The 21,246-nt window shown below is 35.0% G+C and overlaps 1 long non-coding RNA gene across 3 annotated transcripts in view; it reads right to left on the reverse strand.

Annotated features, from left to right (window-relative positions):
- Window positions 1-1,059: 1,059 nt before the first annotated feature.
- The window catches only part of LOC139080068 (uncharacterized), a 36,648-nt gene continuing 16,461 nt past the window's right edge, over window positions 1,060-21,246 (reverse strand). Inside the window, exons 2-5 of one of the 3 annotated variants that reach the window (XR_011534216.1) lie at window positions 9,335-9,583; window positions 8,351-8,445; window positions 7,342-7,490; window positions 1,060-5,757 (exon numbers count right to left, since the gene is read on the reverse strand). This is a non-coding gene — a long non-coding RNA (uncharacterized lncRNA). Of the gene's footprint in view, window positions 5,758-7,341; window positions 7,491-8,350; window positions 8,559-9,334; window positions 9,584-21,246 lie in introns of all 3 variants that reach the window. The other 2 variants (XR_011534218.1, XR_011534217.1) reach the window with 2 other exon arrangements.

A 21,246-nucleotide genomic window follows, 5' to 3' on the forward strand; every position in this document is an offset into this window, starting at 1 on the left:
CAGGATCAGTTATAAGCTGTTTAAGTGAATTTGAAACACTCTACATATATTTCAGATAGAATGTTTTTAAAAAGTGATTGAATTATCGAAATGAACATCATATATATGTACGCACATGTGTACCTCTGTATATACATATGCATACATATATATGGTATCACGTGCATACATATATGTGACATCAAAAATACATGCAATTTTGAATTATAAAAAAGAATATATCTATATGTGAATACATAGGTATATAGTTGTGTATAAATAAACTCACAACTATACATTCAGGCAATATGTTTTTTGGCTACATAGACCATGCTTGAGTCAAGGTAAGATGTTAAATCTTTATAGAAACCAAGCCATAGATATGAAACAAAGTTTAAAATAATTTTGTTTGTTTAATTCAATAATGATTTTAGGGCAAGCCACTCAATAAAAACTAGCGTATTCTCCCAATAGCTTGGCAATTAGACATAAATGAAATTGTTAAGAATAATGTATTTTTAAAGGATAGAATATGATTTTAAAATAGTGCTCTATTAGTTAGCTGCATTACATAAAAATTTACCACAAACTTAGTACTTTAAAAAACACATTTATAAAACTACACTTAGATATCATCTTATGCCCATTAGAATGGCTATAATCACCAAGACAAAAAATAACAAATGTTGGAGTAGTTGTGGAGAAAAGGGAACCCTCAAACACTGCTGCTGGGAATGAAAACTGGTGCAACCACTATGGAAAACAGTATGGAGATTCCTCAAAAATTAAAAATAGAAATACCATATGACCCAGCTATCCCCCTACTGAGTATCTGTCCAAAGAACTTGAGGTGAACTATACAAAGAGACTTATGCACCCCTATGTTCATTGCAGCATTATTCAAAATAGCCAAGATGTGGAAGCAACCCAAGTGTGCATTGACTGATGATTGGATAAAGAAAATGTGGTATATATATATACAATGGAATACTACTCAGCCATAAAAAAGACATAATCTTCCCATTCACAGCCACATAGATGGACCTTGAGGGCATCATGTTAAGTGAAATAAGCCAGACAGAGAAAGACAAACACTGTATTATTTCACTCCTAAGTGGAATATGAACAAACTTATGGATGAAGAGAACAACTTAGTGGTTACCAGGGGGAAGGGGGCGAGGGTGGGCATAAGGGGTGCAGGTTTACATTTATCTGGTGGCTGAAAAATATTAATGTACGACTGAAATTTCACAATGTTATAAACTAGACCACAATAAAAAAAATTTAAAAAATAAAAATCAGGCCAATAAAAAAGTAAATAAATAAAGAATGAAATTTTCTATATTTGCAAAAAGAAAAACCAAAACACATTTATTATCTCATTGGTTTCTGCTGGTCAAGAGTCTCAGCATGCCTTAGCACATTCCTCTCCTCAGGGTCTCAGAAGACTACTTTCAAGGAATCAGCCAGGCTGTGGTCTCTTTCAGAGTCTTAACTTGGGAGGAATCTAGGCTGTTGGCAGAAATCTGTTCCTTATGGTTGTGCGGCTGAGAGTTCCAGATTTTTGCTGGCTGTCATCTGGAAGCTGCCGTGAGCTTGTAAAAGCCACCCACAGTCCCCTCGTTTGTGGTCCTCTCTATAAGCCGTTCACAACAAGTTTACTGGCTCCTTCAAGGCCAGCAGGAGAGCAAGAGAGTGAGTCTGAGAGCAAGATGGCACGTCCTATGAGGTAACAAATCATGAGAGTGACATCCCATCACCTTTGCCATATTTTATTGGTTTATTGATGCGATGCCTCTGAGTATATGGTTTCAAAAATGAATTCGTACCATTAAGAAAAAGAAAAGGAAAATGAAATCAGAGATAATTATTTAGTTATATATACGTCCAAATACAAAAATATATTTAAAGATTTTTTGACTCTGTGTGTGTGTGTTTGCAAATGTTTCACATTAAATCAGCTTTAGAATTCTGTCTTTCTCTAAGGAACTTCAATTGTTAACTTGAACATTTACTCTTTACATAGTTATTCATTTGCTAAGGAGGAAAAAGCATACTATTTAGTTTAAAACTTAACTCTTTACTCAGGATTGCATTTGTCCTCAATGCCATATGTAACTGGTGTTTATAATATCTGTTAAAGTTTGTAGAAAAGAAATCTTAATTCTGAGAGAACATTTGGGTTCAACAGCTATAATACCTTTCAATCCACCATTTTAAATATTTTTAGCCTCAGGGTTTGTATTTCATTTGACAGGGATCTTATTTTTTCCCTTTTTATTGCTATTGCAGGTTCTTCTCAATTCTAAGGACATTTACACTTCATCACAGGAAGCTAGGGGATACTCTGAACTGCGATTCTTTCAGCACATTTGACTTATTTTCCCTGGAAGATAAAGTTGGAAATTTGAATCTGGTTTTCTCAATGATATTAGAAAGTTTAAAAAGTAAAATATTGCATGAATGGGTTGATTATTTTGTCTAATTCATGAAATATATCTGATCAATTAATTTCTGAAACTTACATATGTAATCTATTTTATTCATATCTCATAACAAAAATATAAATCAGATCCTTATAATCATTTAAATCAATGAGGCCATTGATTATCTTATACCAAATTTCTACGTGAACATATCTATTGAATACATATTCAGAGTAAAGCAGAGTGCAATGTACAAAAATTAATAGCAGAGAGCTCTTACCCTGTCCATCTTTGGGGTTTAATTTTCTATAATAAACTTAATATTTATTTAAATAGGATAAAAGACATTTCTTGGGCCAGCCCCAGTGGCCTAGTGGTCCGGTAAACTCTGCTTTGGTGGCCCAGGTTTTGTCCTGGGCGTGGACCTACACCCCAGCCATGCTGTGCTGGCAGCCCACACACTAAAAGATAGAGGAAAGTTGGCATGGGTGTTAGCTCAGGTGAATCTTCCTCAGCAAAAAGGAGAATGTTTCTTTCCTCCTAGATGATTACTATGGATAAACACTGAATTGCCTGTATAAAATTGATAGTAAACATTCAAAATACATCCAACTCTTGTCTACTTGGATGACCAGAGCAAATTGAAATGGCTGATGGTTCCTTCTTTAACCATGGGTCTGTTGCACGAATTAAGTTTCTGATATTAATTATAGTTTTGATAAGACTACTGAGGTTATTATGAAACACAACTTTAACACTTGAAGATTGGAATAATTGCTATTTAACTGACAAATATTTTGTAATAGTTCATTTTAAATATCTGCCTCCTGGCATTTGGGGAAATATGTTTAGAGATAAATAAGAAAAAGTTGAAAGAAAATGCTTACTAAAATTAAAATTCACTTCCCTGAACTCTAACCCCTAAACCCTGCCTCGAAATGCCTAACCAAAGTGAGAACTCCTGTTGACATCATCCCTGTCTTCAACGTGATCCCAAACTCAGCCATTTCAAATTGTGTATTCCTTGCCCAAAGTAATATTCTTTTTTTCTTTCAGTCAACACTTGAGAGTTCTCCCTTAAAACATCTGAAATTCTTAAATGTTTTTTATACTACTAATGAGACACAGATGATGGGAGCATTTGGTTTTCTAAACATTTCAAGTCGTTGCAGTAATATATGTTGTGCAATAATTATAAATATGTTGTATCAATGCTACTTCTATGACTATAAGTAAAAAAAAAATCAAGAACGTAGAAGTGAAAAGCACAGGTTTTCAAGTCAGACTGATATGGCTTCAAAGCCTCTATCTTGCACTATGTGACTTTGGATAAATTACAACAATATCATTTAACTTACAACACTAATGTGAAGATTAAATGAAAAAATGTATGAGAAACACATAGCATAGTGCCTATTCCAAAGTATTCACTGATTATTATTTTATTAGTACTGATACCACTGCTATTACTGCCATAATTACTATGAAATCTCTCATCCTGCTCCTCTAATTGTTACTATAAAACCACAGTCCACATGGTAACCTTTTAAGACTCTTCACATGGCCAAAGGTCACTGGTTTAGAGAAATGATTATACTGTATAATAAAAACAATGGAACAGGAATTCCCCTTTAGGCAATGGTAGAATAAGAGACTACTGGACAGACGCTTAGCAACTAACATAAACTCTGTAAATAATGCAAAAAGCTGATACTTGAAAGGCATCAGAGGGTGAATAAAAGGAGCAGATTCTAGTTGGATATTCACACTCAGAGGAAGGAGTAACAGACTGATTTATGTATTTTTGCTCCTTTTGGACTGGAGGCAGGCAGTTAGCACAGAGCACTGGCCTGTCAGTAGAAAACTCAATCTTTATGGACTCAGAATCCAGGAAATTGAGTGTAAGGCAACCATGACCATGGGAGAGAGAAGGAAAAATCCAGGAAAAGAAAGAGACAGAAAGAGGGCACCCAAATTATGTCTTTCCATGTATCTGGCTGACCCCTGAACCATGCATTTACAGAACAGAATAAAACCATTCAGCTAAAGAGAAAACTTGATGAGTGGCTTCACGAGTGGCTACCCAAAACACAGAGTGCACAGTTTGCATCTAAATAAATAAAAAGTTTGCTAAAACAAATAACACCAGGAACACAAATAAATCCAGAGTCCCATAACTTAACATGGATGATGTCTAGGATACACTCCAAAATTACCTGATATATAAAGAATCTGTAATTTGGGACTCATTTTCAAAAACAAAGGCAATCAACTGAAACTAAACCTAAGATGAAGCAGATGATAAAGATTTTAAAACTGCTAATATTAAGACTCTCAAAGTAAAGAAGATACGTATTTATAAAGTCTATATATATCTTTATAAAACATATCTATATTTTTAAAAATTAGAAATGTAGGAAACATCACTAGCAGGATAGAAACAATAAAAGGTAACCTATGAAAATTAAAGATATGAAAACATGCAATATCTGAAATTTTAAAAAAATGACTAGCGTCTAGGGGAAGGGTGATGAGAGAAGAAGCAGTGACCTTGAAAATACGTCAAAGTTGTCACTTAGAAAAAAATTTTAATTCAGGTACATGTTAGATCACATCACATAGCTTAACATACATGTAACTTGATTCCTGGAAGAAGAGTGTTATGGGTTAAACTGTGCCCCCAACGCCAAATTTATTTGTTGAAGTCCTAACTCCCAGTACTTCAGAATGTGACTCTCATTAGAAACAGGATCATTGCAGATGTAATAAGTTAAAATGAAGTCATTCTGGAGTAGGGTGGACTTCTAATCCCGTATGACTGGTTTGTATATCAAAAAGGGAAATTTGGTCACTGACATGCACACAGGGAGAACACATGTAAAGATAAAGGCAGAGATCAGGGTGATGCTTCTACTAGTTACGGAACATCAAAGATTACTAGCACTTTTAAATTAATGTGCAAAGGCAATGGAACTTGCATAGCCAAAATAATTTTTTACAAGGAGAAGATTTTGGAGGACCCTTATGACTTGATTTTCACAGCCACTCTAAAGCTGCAGTAATCAGGAGAAAGTAGCACAGGCGAAAGGTTGGCCAATGGAACCAAATAGATAGATAAGAAATTGACAGGTCGGCCCAGTGGCACAGCGGTTAAGTGAGCACATTCTGCTTCGGCGCCCCGGGGTTCACCAGTTCAGATCCTGGGTGGGGATATGGCACTGCGTGGCAAACCATGCTGTGGTAGGTGTCCCACGTATAAAGTAGAGGAAGATGGGCATGGATGTTAGCTCAGGGCCAGTCTTCCTCAGTGAAAAGAGGATTTCCAGCAGATGCTAGCTGAGGGCTAATCTTCCTGAAAAAAAAAAAAAATTGACTCACTTATATGAAAACTGATTTTGACAAACCTGCCAGGGACATTCAATGGGGAAATTACAATCTTTTCAACAAATAGTGCTAGAATAACTGGATGTTTGTGTGACAAGAATTTAGTAAAAAGACTTACCTCAAACTATATACAAAAATTGACTGGAAATGAACAGTAGGCCTACACATAAGACCTAAAGCTCAAGAATTTCTTAAGGAAAACTTAGTATAAGCGTTTATGGCTTTGAGTTATGAAAGACAGCACCAATCATAAAAGAAAAAAATAGATGAACTTTTTCAAAATTAAAACTTCTGTTCTAATGACAAATTAAGAAAGTGAAAGACAAGCTATAGAATTGGGGATATTATTTGCAAACTATATATCTGAAAAGAGATTTGTATTCTAAATATCTGAAGGACTTTTTCAACTCAATAAGAAGACAATTCAAAAATGAGTAGACATTTTAACAATTACTTTACAAAAAATGATATGTGAATGATCAATGAGCATGTAAAAAGATACTCAACATCACTAGTCATCAAAGAAATTCGAGTTAACACCCCAGTGACATGCCACTATGCTCCATTGTGGCTAAAATTAAAAGATGTGTTGGTGAGCATGCAGAGCAGCTGGAGCTCTCATACTTCGGTGGTGGGAGTGCAAAATTGTACGGTCATTTTGGAAAACATATCAGCATCAGAGACAAAGTTAAATCTAAAATCACATATTGACCAACAATCCAATTACTATAGATTTACTCAAGAGCAATGAAAACACATATCCACACAACAACCTGTACACAAATGTTGGTACTAGCGTTGCTGATAATAGCTGAAAATTAGAAATAATCTGAATGTCCATCAACTGATGAATGGCTAAACAAATTATGGATCTTCCATTCTATTCAAAGCGTGCTACAATAAAAAGAAAACAGTTGACACGTAATAATCTGGATCTATTGCAAAACGTCATGCTAAGTGAAAGAACTGAAATGCAAAATAATACATATTGCAAGATTTTATTTATATGACACTCTGAAAAGAGTAAATAATACTGACTGAAAAGAGATCAATGGTAGTTAGGGTTCAGAGAAAGAGGGTTGACCGTAATAGGGCTTGAGGGAACTTATTGGGTTATTGGTAAAATTGTGCATCTTCATTGTGGTCATTAATACACAAATATGTACAATACTCTAAAACTTATCAAATTGCTCCTTTAAAACAAATGACAATTTCTGGAGGTAAAAATCACTCAATAAAGCTATTGAAAAACAAAACAGAAGAAACAAACAAACCAATTTTGGACTTAGTAAGGGACCCAGTTCACATATTGAGTTGGCCACTAATCGTGCTGGATTTTAATAAGATGTGTCAATGAAAAATAAAAATATTCGGTACTTTTTTTTTAATGACCTTGTGGGAGATAAAAATGATGCCTAAGACTAGGTCTCAACCACTAAACACTTTTTAATATAATTTAAAAAATGAAAACATGGTGGTAGTGGAGGTTATGGGGGGAGTGCAGGCTCTTGATGTACCGAGGCCAAGGTCAGATCTAATTTGTGCCACTTACTGTGTGAACTTTGGAAACCGCATAACCCCACTGTGCTTCGGTTTTCTCTTCTATAAAATGGGGGTGAAAATAGGCTTTATTGACAAGTTTTTGGTGATGATTAAGTCAGTTTCTCCACATAAAGCACCTAGGGCTGCACCTGCCTCAGTCTAAGTAAAGAATAAACATAGTTATTACAAATCATCAATGGCAACATACATGCTTTACTTAATTGGCTAATATCAATAAGTAGTGCACGTAGGAAGCACAAATATAACCAACTTAAATCAATTTAATTTTAGTGTAATACTGATTTAGTTAATTCAGGCCAATAAAGATTCCATTTTTCTCCAGAATTTCATATTACTCAAAACCTAAGGAATTCTGTCATGTGGTTGTGAATGACTTTTTTATGACATTTGTTAAATCTCTATTTTAAAGTTATTGAATATATTAAAACCCAGGAATATACTTATAATGAAATTTTTAAAATGTAGTTCAAGAATGAAAGGTATTACATAAATAATTAAGAATGTTTATATTGCATTTGAGCATTAATCTTGATATCCCTATGAATGAATTTGCCCATAGCAAACATATTACCTACCAAATAAGCCTTTAATATTTATTTAATGCAATTATTAACAAAACACAATATATTATAATAATAATCCCTATGCATACTTATAATGATGTTAAACATGGGACTTGTAAGACTGAATTTTTTAAATTACTTTCTAAAATACTCTAAATGCATTCTCTGTATGCATAGTCATAGGAAAAAAGAAAGAAAATGATTGTGGCAGGAACCTGAACCCCACATAGGGCCTGAACTATATAGAATAAGTTCTTGATGGTATAAAAACCACTGATTCCAAAAAGTCTATGACTCTACAGCAACAATTATACCTTTTTAAATCAATGGGAATTTTAGAATGCAACAAAGGGATTAAATTGAGCCCTGAGTAATTAATTAAAATGACAAATGTGTGTAAATGATGAATATAGACCATTGTAATTAGAGACTCACCAGGTGTAGTAAATATGCTCTACTTTCCATTTTCAAAATTGCTTAGAGCCTAATGTTAAGATGATTTTCCTGGGCTCATCTGAAATGCCAGCTCCCTGCAGACAATGGGCGATCTAGTTAGCTTCCCTTGCAACAATGAGTATGCATCTAAGGACATACAGAGCTGATAAAATAAATGTCTAGAGTGGTTCCAGAGAATGAGGAATCTCTGCAGGAGGGAAGAGGTGAATAGCATAATTAACTTGGGGTTGAGAGGAAAAATAATTCATATTTTGCCTTGAGAACAAGGTTAGCTAAAATACTTGTACCTTTTTTTTAGTATTTTCAAAACGTTGCCAAAAAGTCTGCTCTAATCTCTCCTCTTAAAAACTTGAGATTTGTCCAAATGTGATTAATTTGATAACTTGTCCTCTCTACTTTTACAAAATAGAGATTCACAGCTGTTACTAATTACAAGTGTACCCTGTGTAAAATAATCCAATAAAAAAATCCAAATTTACTAGAAGGTTAAGTTCAGACATGAATTAACGAAGGACACTTTTTTTAAATTCAATCCTTAAAAAAAGAATTGCATTAATATGTTTAACTGATTTGGAAAATATTTTTTAAATGATTTTGATGGAGAGATTTAGAGAGCAGAGAAACAGGTAACTAAAATGTTATGTCGTTATCAAATATAAACGAAAATAAAACATCTAAAATTTTAATAACCAGTGGATTTTTCTTCTTGAAGCATTATGATGTCGAGGTGAAAATTGCCCTCAGCTCCCGTAGATTGACTTAGGGGTTCTACTTAGGATGTGCATAGCTAATTTTATGCAATCCCCAAATACACAGCCTTTTATTTTTTTCTTTGAATTCAGAGTTTTTGTATTTTTATTATATAATGATCATAAGTCAGTTTTGTAACTTAAAAATATTCACTTATTAAAAGCATATTAATACTTTCATAAACTATACACGAAAGATGAGAAAAATACATGCATTTATAGAACTGCATTTCAGTCATGCCAGCTCCCTGCAGAGGGAATGCCAAGGTGACCACATTCGTCTGTGAGGGTGCCGAGCAATCCTTGTTTAGACATACACAGTCTTCTACTTGTCCGGCAGGGTCAACCCTGCACTTCTTGATGGTTTCCTCCAGCTGGGAATGTGCATGTCCACTTGTCTACTTCTTAGAGCAGACGTTTATCTTCCTCATTCACTGTTGATTCTCAAATTGTTCCCCCATACCTGGATGGCAAGGAGAGAACAAAGAAAGAGGAAGACCATTCCATGTTGGTAGGTGGCAGGTTTAATAAGCAGGGGAACTTAGAGTGGCCCCAAGACAAGAAGATCTCTGCACCCATCTGCCAGAATCTTAAGTTTCTGTAGAAGCCTTAAATGGGTTCAGTTGCTGAACACTGTCCAGATGCTCTCAACAACACGTTGCTCTCCCAAGGCTCTGTCCTTGAAAATGGCTCCCACTGTGGGGGCAGAATGTACATTCCAAGGGTAGGAGAAGGAGAAGCTTCCCATTGCCCGAGTCCAGCTCTGGGGTCAACTAGTGGTCACGTCCTCTCGATGACCTCCTCCAACATCCACAAGTCATTGAAAGAGGACTAAGGCTGTGCAGATAATTAATTTCACTTATTTTTCCACAGAGATTTTACTATATACCTACATTTAAGGTAAGAATTCTTGAACTTTTAATTAACTTGTTTGGTTTCATATAGTCAATAAGTACTATAGCCAAGATTCAAACAAAGGCGTGTCTAATTCCAAAGCCTACACTGCTTTCTCAGATGGACGTCATTTTTAGATAGTCTCATTTCTCTTAGCAATCCTTTGGTAAACTCCCCAGGGATGTGCCCACACTAGATGGAAACTGCACAATTGCCAGATGTGCCATTCTCATAGACAAAAATGTGGCTGCTGCTCCTGGGGGTTGCCTGGTGTAGCTGCTCCCATAGGTTAAAATGAAACTTCTAAGACTTCACCTTATTTACTTTTGATTCCAGCCACTTTTCTATAGGAGATTAGCATCCAGAACTTAACTATTGAGTACCTTTTCCCAGAGTAACATAATACCTATATATTATATAAATAATACATGTGTAATAAATAATACCTATAATATAATATTCGCATGCATTTTCTTCCACATACAAAATATATGTTATTGATATTATCTTCTGTCATTGTGACTTTCATGTAAAGAAGATTAAAATATTTGGTCCATAAATAAATGTTTAGATTCTATAGAAATAAATTCTTGGCATAGTTTTTTTTATCAATTTATTAATGCATGTGTGTGTATATGTAGGTGTCATTTATTTATGGGGATTTAAAGAGAGCATGGGGCCATGGCATATCTCATTTTTTTACAGACAATTGCTCAATTACAAATAACTGATAAGCTTTTAGATGACGGTCTGTCTTAAACTGGGAAATTACAGAATTCTAGAGAATATAATGTACTGTAAATTGTACTTCATTTTTAAGAGAACTTGAACTTTCTAGGGCAAAGCAAGGGCTGGTTGGAAGAAATTCTATGAATATAATATTTAATGCAGTGTTAAGAGCTTTGTAACATGAGACTGTCCAACAATGATATCAGCTTCTTGGGAGGAACTGACCCCACTCCCGAGACAGACTCATGAAGGTAGAGGACAGAGATCACCTTTTTGGTGTCTGTATGAAGGACTCTTGCTACAGCAGTGGGTTGCTGGATTAAATATAAACCAGGTATATTTGAACTCCAGTTCAAAGTTTTATGATTCTGTAAATTGCTATTATTTTCATAAATATCATGCCAATTTGTAGATTTTTCTTTTAGGTCATTGATTGGCTAGAGTTTGGGAGAAAGTCTCATTTTAAAAGTAAACTTTGACCATACGATTTTCTAAAAATGAAATAAATTGTTATTATTATATTCTTTTATAATGAATTTTTCTTATGGCTTCTTTTACTAATATTTAGTTCTGTTCCTTTCCTTGAGGATAATTCCCAATTCTCACAACAATGGATCTTTCAATTTCTCCATAATTAGCACTCTCTCACCGTCTTTCTAGAAGTCTACCAGAATATTATTGGATTCTCTAGTGGTGAGATATCCTGTCATTGTTAGACATTTATAGAAAGAATTTCTCTGCCAATTAGATAATAAGGGAATGAATATATATATATTGTAACCCTTTGGTGTCATTTTATGACGACAACTCTCATTCTTTGACAGGCAGTGAAGCAAGGATTCCAGATATGTAGTAGAAATATGCAATTGGTTTTTTAATGTTCTGGGAAGAAAGCAATGTAATTAAATTCTTGGTAGCTCATATTGAGTCAAAAGGCAAAATCCAGAAATCTATGGTTTTCCGTTTCTTTTAAATAGTGTTGGTTTTAAATCCTCTGACCCGGAATCAGTCTTTCTCTCTCTAATTTCTTCAATAGTAATACAACGCTAACTGCGAGCTGCAAAATTAGGAGAAAATTGGCATTTGCTTCATATGAAGTCGCAGTGGCTTGAAGTTTTAATGATAAATCAGTTGTTAATTAGGTAAGATATTTTTGTTTCTCTTTTATGTGAATATCGGAGTTTGACTGAATGTCATTGTACAGAGGATTTAGTAATGACACTCGAATTTCAAACTTTCTGTTCAATAGCATTGACAAAAGGCAATATAACTATGTGGAGATTCATTTGGATGTCTTTTGTTTGTCTTATGTATTTATCTAATCTTACTCTATCTTCTGTAAACTTGAGCTTAGGGAAAAACAAATGAGCTACTGTAAATTAAGCAGTATGAATGTGATTTTTCAATGTTATCTGACTATATCACTAATGTAAAATAGTGAAATAGAGAAAAGTTTTATTAGCATGTGATATTTTAGGAAAACAATTAAGCACTATCCATCAAAGGTAAGCGTTTCTCTTAAGTTATAGTTGCCTTTGCGATGCTGTAAGTGAGTATTTGGGGAATACAGTTGAATCTTGATTTGTATTTAATTAAACCAAAATATAAAGGAAAATAGGTGTTTGTTGAGTTTAATTCAATCCCAGTTAATTACCAAACCCACATTCCTGGCTATTTTCTTGACTAAAATTAGTAATTTACAGTTGATGGAACTGTCTTTATGTATATTTCCCCTCGTTTCTGTCACCTATGAGTCCCATTAGCCTCCTCTATCAAGATAGAAGCCTACTTTTTTGGAATGTGTGAGCAAATTATGTTTTAAATGTTGAGTTGATTTAAAGGCCTACCTAAAGGAGTTTTAAAGTCCACTGTAGCTGGCTGTTCATGTGTTAGGATGCTGAGTTCTATTGGCTAGCTGTCTACAACGGCTGCAGGCAAATTCTTGGAAGTCCACAAGGGAAGACAGTCTGGACAAAATCATTCTTTGCCAAACACTACCAAGCCTGAGTGTAGGCCCCTGGAGAACTGGGCTCATGTATAAGTGAGACACAAGTGCTGCTTTTCCTAGAAGACACAGGTATACAGGTAAACCGAGGCCTCTTACCAAGTGGAATGTAGCTACAGGCACAGTTTTCTGAAACAACTGCCAAGAAAAGAAAGAATCTGGGAGAGGAAATCTTAAAATGATACTCCCAAGAGACATGCTGAAGCAGACCAGTAAGCAAAAACAATTTAAAATATCCCTATCATCAAGCAATAAAATCCACCACTCCATCGTTGTCCTTGTCTATGTTTTCCTCATAGGGTTTGAAGCCTATATCCAAGGTTGTCCCTAATTTCTCATAATAGTTTACCCCAGGCATGCATTTTCACGTTGGCAGAGAATGTGTTGTGATTTGAGCTTATGGTCCTGCCCAGAAATCTCTATTTCTCGTCTTAGAATCCATTCTTTCTTTCTTTAGACATTTTAAAATCGTCCCTTGGTTTTCCAAACTCAGTAGGTCATGAGCTTTTCAAGGATAGGGAGCATGACTTATTTATTTTAATAACTCCCAAGCCGACAATAATTACTGTCATATTTAAAAATTCAAACTCTCAAGTAAGTGGTGACACATTAAGTTAGAACCCCTTGCTGTGATTTTCCTTTTTTTAATGGCTTAGTTCAGTGATTGAAAGAGATTGAATTTAAAGACAGAAAAAAGGTCACAGAAAGGGGAAGCAGATATCCTAAAAGCAACATAGTTCTTCTAGGCACGAGATCTCCGGATCCTTAAACACATTCTCCCTGTGTGACACAAGGAAGGAAATGTATAGGACAGAAAGAACATGAATTGCTGTGTGAACACAGTCCTCCCAGCTTGCTTCATTGAGCCAGTCTCCTTAAAGAATGGTTTCTCCTTAGTCACTATCTTAAAAAAGATATCCCCCTACTTTCTCTACTGAGAACTCATCTCCAATTATTTTAAATGCCTAGGAGATATGTCTGACTTCTCATTTTGAGTAACTTCATCTTTTTCTTTAACATTTAATCACTCGGTACCTTAGCCTCATCTTCATTTTAAACTACTTTCTTCATATTTCATTGGAACTAGCTGGGAGACCTTCGATTCTTACTGTATCAATAAAATGTGTCCTTTATTTTAAATCCACATTTTATGAAACCAGAAATAGTTTTATCTGAAACACATAGCAGTTATTTATTCTTAAAAGTCTACCTGGTTTTCACTTATTTCATATGTGTGCATGTGTGTGTGTGTACCCAAAATTATTTATTTTTGTAAAAACATGTATTTTTAGTTTGGTCGAAATTTTATCAACAAAATCCTTCTTTTTCCTAACATCTGTGCCAATCTTCCTCTATTTTATGTGGGATGCCACCACAGCATGGCTTGACCAGCGGTGGTAGGTCCGCACCCAGGATCTGAACTGTGAACCCTGTGCCGCCAAAGCAGAGCCTGCAAACTTAACCACTATGCCACCAGGCAGGCCCCTACAATATTTTCTTTTAGATAGTTTTGTGTCTGGCTTCTTTCACTCAAAATAGTGTTTGTGGAGTTTTTTTCCTGCTGTTGTGTCTAATCACAGATTGGGTTTTTTTGTTGTTGTTTTCATCTTTTCACGTTTACCTATTACTGCATAATATTCTATTGTAAAGATATCATGATTTTCTTCACCCACTTTAATGTTTATGGACATTTGCATTTTTTCCAGTTTTGGCTATTTTGAACAATGCTGCTGAGAACTTTTGTCCATGTCTTTTGATACACATATATGTATATTTGTCCTACATATGAAATTGCTGAATCTTAGTTTGTGCTTAGATAGCCTTAGTAAATAATGGCACCCAGATTTCTAAAGAAATGATGTCAATTTAAATCATAATTGGTATTATCAATCCATTCCATTTTAGCTATTGGAGTTTGTGTGTCTAAGCGTTTTAATTGGTTTTAATTTATGTTTCATTGATTTTGAAGGAGATTGAACAAGTTATTTGCATAAGCTATTAGGACATCAACTTTTCTGAAGTACTATTCTTTTTTCCGGCTCTTTCTTTCTTACTCTTTTCTTGCTTCTTTTTCCCCACTATCAATTTTCATTTGGGTGTTATCTCCTATTCTGTCTCCCTGTCTTACTATCTTTCTCTGTCTCTCTTTTGTTTCTAACTCTTTCCTACTCCATCAATCTTCTCCTGTCTTTTCCACATATACTGTCTCTCTAAGCCTACTTATTCAAAAGTGATACGACTTCTAGAAAATGTTCTACGTATGCTTTCCAAAGTATAATTTTCGAATGTTTACAGCATTACAGTCTTTGGACCAGGAAGATAGTTTGAAATCTTGTGAGTTACCTTATAATACTTATACTATAAAATAATTTATATTATAACAGATATTCAATAACTGAGTGTTTTAATAATTTGCTTTTTAATGGTTAAATAATTACTTCTCATCAAATTACATTAAACATTATTTTAACTGTGTATCACATACTTATTAACACTTATCTTTCAGTGCTCTATGGTCATAAGATTGTCAGTAATAAATATGATATTTTTAAAAATCTAGAAGAAACATCTAGGTAAAGAAGATAATATGATAACAAGTACTTCTAAATGATAACAGAAAATAACTTTAGATGTCTGATAAAATTGATTCTTGCTATCTTGGTGAGTAGCAGAACAAAAGCGTGTTAACATTAAGAAAAACATATAGTAAAACAAACTATATGTTTGAACAAGCAGAGGAAATCAATGGCAAAAGAAAGTTGCAGAATTACAACGTATTCCTATTTTAGAAATGATTAAGAGATATCACAAAATAAATAACTATGTGAAGAGAGACAAGCTAGCTGGCCTGATAGAAGCCCTTTTCAATCGACAAATTCTAAGATTCTGTGAGAAATGATCCATCCAAACCTGAGGCTCAGGTGGCGATAATACGTTTCCCCTCAAGAAATTGAATGTAGTGAAGAAGAGAGTAGACTCACATGACAGAGACGGAGAGTGGTTCCTTAGTGAGGTTTTCTTCACAAATAATAAGGCAAAGGAATTTTAAAAAATGGATCATAGAGTCTACATGCAAGAATAGAATTTTCAGTTTTACACTGAATCTCTCAAATCCTAACTAATGATTTTCTAGAGTACGCAGTGATGTCAATCCTGACGTGGTAATTTTGCTCTTATATTTTTTCCCCAATTTTTTGAGGAAGAACATGATTCTGATTCAATAAATGCTTCCATTGAAATATGTTTCTTTAGAATGTCCAGCTGTTTCAAAAGTTAAGAAAAAAATTGCATGCTCTCATTTTGTGATACATCTTTCATCTTATCTAAATATAAATTGATATCCTATTAGGTACTCATCTTTGCAAAGTTTCCGTCCTCATAATGAGATTGAGGCCAAGTTTTCTAATTTTGTAAAACTATAATCATCTTGCTTTTTATGCCCAACTTTATGCCCTGCTTTTTATGTCAAGCAGGAAAAGGTATAAAGATATGTAGACAGTGATTTTTGACTTTTAGTCAATCGCCTAATTTTTTGTTACCACAATTTTCTCCTCCATAAAAGTTAATATGATGCAAATTCGTGATGCAAGTTTTGAGCCTTCTTGTGGGAGGGGAAGGTCAATTTAAGAAAAGGAGGAAGTGGAATGTTTAAGGATTATTGGTGGGTAGAACATAGGGTATACTTTCCTCTCCCTTGACTTTTTCCTGGAGCACAATGGTGAGTACCTCAGCGCCATCTGACACAATGAAGAGTTGGGGAAAAGTTACGGAGACAGATGCCCAGTGACACTTCTGCATCCTACCGGGACAAGGTCGGGCATTAGTTTTGCACCTGCCTCTTCTGGGATGGTATATGATGGTGTTTTAGGAGACATTGATACCTTGATATATTTAATGCTAATAACGAAGGTTTTAAAAAGGAAAGAATGCTGACATAACATTTATTTGACACCTTAAAACTATCCCCGAACTTTTAGAATTTTTCATTAAATCAACTTTCATTGCTCTCTCTATGTTGTTACTTTGCAGTATAGTCCAAACAATTTAGGTGTTTAAAGTATAGGGATGTGAATGAGAAATGTAAAATTTGACCTTTCTTTAAAGGAAATAGATGGAGTTGCTGAAAATCAGAATGCTAGTATCTTGAAATGTAAACTTCTTGAATGCAAACTTCCTCTTCCTCCTTTTTTTTTTTTTGTGAGGAAGATTGGCCCTGAGCTAACATGAGTTGCTAATCCTCTTCTTTTTGCTTGAGCAAGATTGTTGCTGAGCTAACATCTGTGCTGATCTCCCTCTATTTTATGTGGGATGCCACCACAGTGTGGCTTGACAAGCAGTGCTAGTTCCACATCCAGGATCCAAACCTACAAACCCAGGGTTGCTGCAGCGGAACGCACAAACCTAACCACTACCTCACCCGGCCAGACCCCAAAACTTCTTTTTTACATGTCAGGTATTTTTTTATTTGTTTCATTTCTGATTGTCTATACGGTTAACAATTTTAATAGAACTTAAATATGAAAATAAAGGTTTTATCAAATTGAAGGGTTATGGAGAAATATGAAAAGATACTTGATTTTAAGAAGAAAAAATTAAGAAAAGACACTGACCTATAAAATAAATGTTTAATATCTTGGCTTCTTTCATAACCTTAACTTTTACATGTATATGGTCTTTCATACATATTATTATTATCTCACTAGATTAAAATAACATCAAAAAAATCACAACTAGGGGCCAGCCCTGGTGGCCTAGTGCTTATATCTAGCACACTCTACTTCCATGGCCTGGGTTTGGTGTCCAGGCACGAACCTACACTCTTTATCAGCAGCCATGCTGTGTTGGTGACCCACTTGCAAAATAGAGGAAGATTGGCACAGATGCTAGCTCAGGGCAAATCTTCCTCAAGTAAAAAAAAAAAAAAAATGAGGAAGATTGGCACACAGATGTTAGCTCAGGGTGAATCTTCTTCAGAAAAAAAAATCACAACTAATAATACTGGTGATGATAACTAAAAGTTTTTAAGAAATTATTAGCCTTATTATATGAGTGAAGCTGTTTTAAGTAGTTTATCTTTAATCCTAATAGCATCAATATAAATCAGGTAGTTATTTTTTCATTGTTTAGATAAGGTAATAGAAATTTAGAAAGGTTAAATAATTTGTCTATAGTCACATGGAAATGATGCTATGTAGCCCAGATCTGATTTCATACCCTGCGTACTAAGTAATTACATTAGGTCATGTTACCTTATATTCTATTACGTTGGTTATATTAAGCTACATGTTTGTTATAATGAAATGTTATACTAATATAATTTCTGGAATTAAAAAACTACACATATGTGTTCAAATTCTTAATCATATTGTATGGTTTTGAACATATTTGAATAGTTTATGGTTTTGCAAGGGGCTTGGTTAGAACACCACACGGGAACGGAATGGGAGGTGCTGGACTCCTCCTTGAGGGGCAGGATTCGTCACTGAGACCCCCAGCTTAACGTAGCAACCCTTCAAAGGGCTACGTTCTCCTTCAAGATAGAGCTGGAAAATTTTGCCCTGCTCAGGGAGAGAGCAAAGATGCTCTCTTTTAAAGAATTTCTCTTGCAAATTAAAACTTCTGTTTACCCCCATCATAGGTTAGCAATCGAAATTAATACTAATTGGCAGAGGGATTTTGAGCTAAAAAATATCTTGAAGATTGGTTATAGGCAGTAACCTTTCTGAGTACTTAGAGACATGAACACAGAAAGCAATATGGACAGTGGCTTCTCGCGTAGATTGACAGACAGCGGCATGTATGGGGCACCAATAACCTGATTTGTTAGGAGAACCCAGGCCTGATGAGCTTGCTCTGGAAGCAACTCTCCCTGCAATGGTTTCTGCACTTAGATTTCATTTAGTTTATAATTTTGAATCTTGTATAATCTACCCAACATATCAATTATGAAATTGCCTTATGTAGTGCATTATTTTTTCTTACCCTTTCAAGGTAACTTTCAAAAATATTACTCAGTGAGTATATTTAACTCTTCTCTTTTCTATCTTATTATTAAGCGTTTTCCCCTATCCATGCAGCTAATAGTTAACAGCACTAATTGCTACAGATCGGCCATCCAGGAACAAATGTTCTGCCTGTGTTATTAAAGTTTGGGAAAATCCTTAATTATAGTCCTTAACTTGGCTCTTGACCAGAGTTTAGCAATCTCACAGTGCCTTCCGATTTGGCAGTTTTACAATGTGGTATTTCTTTTTCTGAGGAAAGCCTAAAGAAAAGGTAGCTCATTTAGAACATCAGGTAAGGCTGATAAACAGAGGAGATGGAAGGAGGGTAAATTTCAAAAGTTACAAATCTTTAAGAGAGACTTCCTTAAAGTTAAAATTTTATTTTGAGGCCTCAGTACTCCAAATAAATACTCCGACTTTTGAATGTTTGGTGTTTTATTCTCTAATTTTTATAGAATTCTTCATAAGTCTCTTAGTTCATTAATTTTTACATGTCAGAAGTTCTCCCCTAAAGGCCATTGATATTCTGTGTTGATTTTGGTTTTGGCTATTTATCAAGAAAAGCGCAAGAGATAGAATTATAATGAGACTTTAAATAGAAATCAGATTTTCTTTAAGAAGGACAGTGAGATTTTGACAAAGATAAATCCAGGACAAATAAGAAAGCAGAACCACCACATTTGGTCATCATGTATGCTTATGAATGTTGTCTTGGGTTCCCCAAACACACAGATGCTAGGAAGGGGTCATATGATCCACAACCTGACAGGACAGAGGCTGCCCTCCTGCGGGTTTTGTAAGGGCCATAGGGTAAAGTTTGGCTACTGTGTTTTCATGACTGGTTACTGGTCTGATGGTCTCCAACCATTAGCCCTCGGAGTCGACTTAGATTATATGGAGATTTATTGGGAAACTGTCTGCACCCATTCTCTGTGGAAGCCCCCTTTATGCGTGTTCAACAGAAAGAAGAAAACCAAGGACAAAACAAAAGCCATTTATGTACAAAACTTTGTACATATAAACAAAAGCAAAAGTACCGCAAGCAGCAGGAGAAAGAACATGTTAGTAGCAAACAAGTGTACACCTTCCAATGGTTCAGCTGGAAGGCTAAGGTCTGAAGGCTTTGCACAAAAACCTAGGCTTAATGGATCAAATGAGGTACCTTCCAGCCAAAATTACTTTACACACAGATCCAGGCTTGAAAACCTTATATAAAAATCTAAGTTTAATGACCTTATACAAAAACCTATTTGGTTATGTATGCTAGGATAACAAAATAAATTTAGCAACACTGCTCAATGAAACTATTCAGAGCTTAGATCATTGTTGAGACTGCCTCACCAGACCTAAAGGAAAAATGGGATTTGGGCATAAAGAACCCAGTGAGCACGCCTGTTGGTCGAGAGCCTCCTGGATTCCATCAACTGAGTCTTTAAAACAAACCTCCAGAAATGCTCAGAAGAGTACTGACCATTGAATATCTGGATAAAAAGACTGTTCTGAATTTATTTCTTGTTTTAGTAAAGTCAGACACAGTCTCCTGTACAGACCAGGCTGGTGATCTTAGAGTTCTGGGAATCATGGAGTCAGGGACTGACGGTCTTTCAGAGGGAAGATGTGTTGACATTATCTGCAGAAGTGTGGTTACTCAGGTGAGATGCTGTTCATTAACGATGCTCAGAGGTGTGCTTATGGAACAAGTCTGTCTCTTACTGCTAACTTCAGAAGCAAAGTCTAACATGGATTGGTTGTCTTACACAAAGGTGTTCACTGAGTTGAGTCGTTGATGACCAACGGAACAAGCTTCACAGTTTCTGATGGTTGCTTGCCATCATCACTACAGAGCAATTAATATGAAACTTCAAGAATGGTGAGAAAAAGCCTAAGGTCTCAAGTTTCTGAGATTTTGATAAATGTTAAGAAAAATATAACAGTTCCATTTTATTTAGAAGGATCTGTTTCAACAATTTGTTAGTTTGATCAAATTTTAAAATAGATGACACAAGATTGGGTATTTCAACAGGGAGTCCATAATTATTCAACACTAGCATGGATTTATTTTGCTAGTAACAACTCTTGGGAAATAACTCTATTTCTTCTTTAATCTTGGAAATCAACTTAATTATATTAAAAAGAAACATTATTATTTTGAATAATCAAACAATACTACAAAGAATGGAAAACGCTAGAAAACTCCACAAATCTCAAATAACCATCGTTAGAGTTAAAACCATTCCCTATAGTGATCCATAAATCCCACAAATGTTAGTTTTGGTTTTGTGCCTAATTGCCCTCAGTGTTTAGCATCAACACCTCTAATGTGGTTTACATTCCTGAGTGATTTTGACTCACATCTCTGTAGGTTTATTTTACTGTTTTTCTTGAAATTCACACACTTAAAGTTATCGACCTCTCACCTACACTTGATCACCAGCTTTTCTGAGTACAGTATTCTTGGGCTTCATTTTTCTCTCAGTATATTATACATGCTTT

This window comes from Equus przewalskii, chromosome 28, assembly GCF_037783145.1.
Source record: "Equus przewalskii isolate Varuska chromosome 28, EquPr2, whole genome shotgun sequence".
In the NCBI taxonomy this organism is placed as follows: Eukaryota; Metazoa; Chordata; class Mammalia; order Perissodactyla; family Equidae; genus Equus; species Equus przewalskii.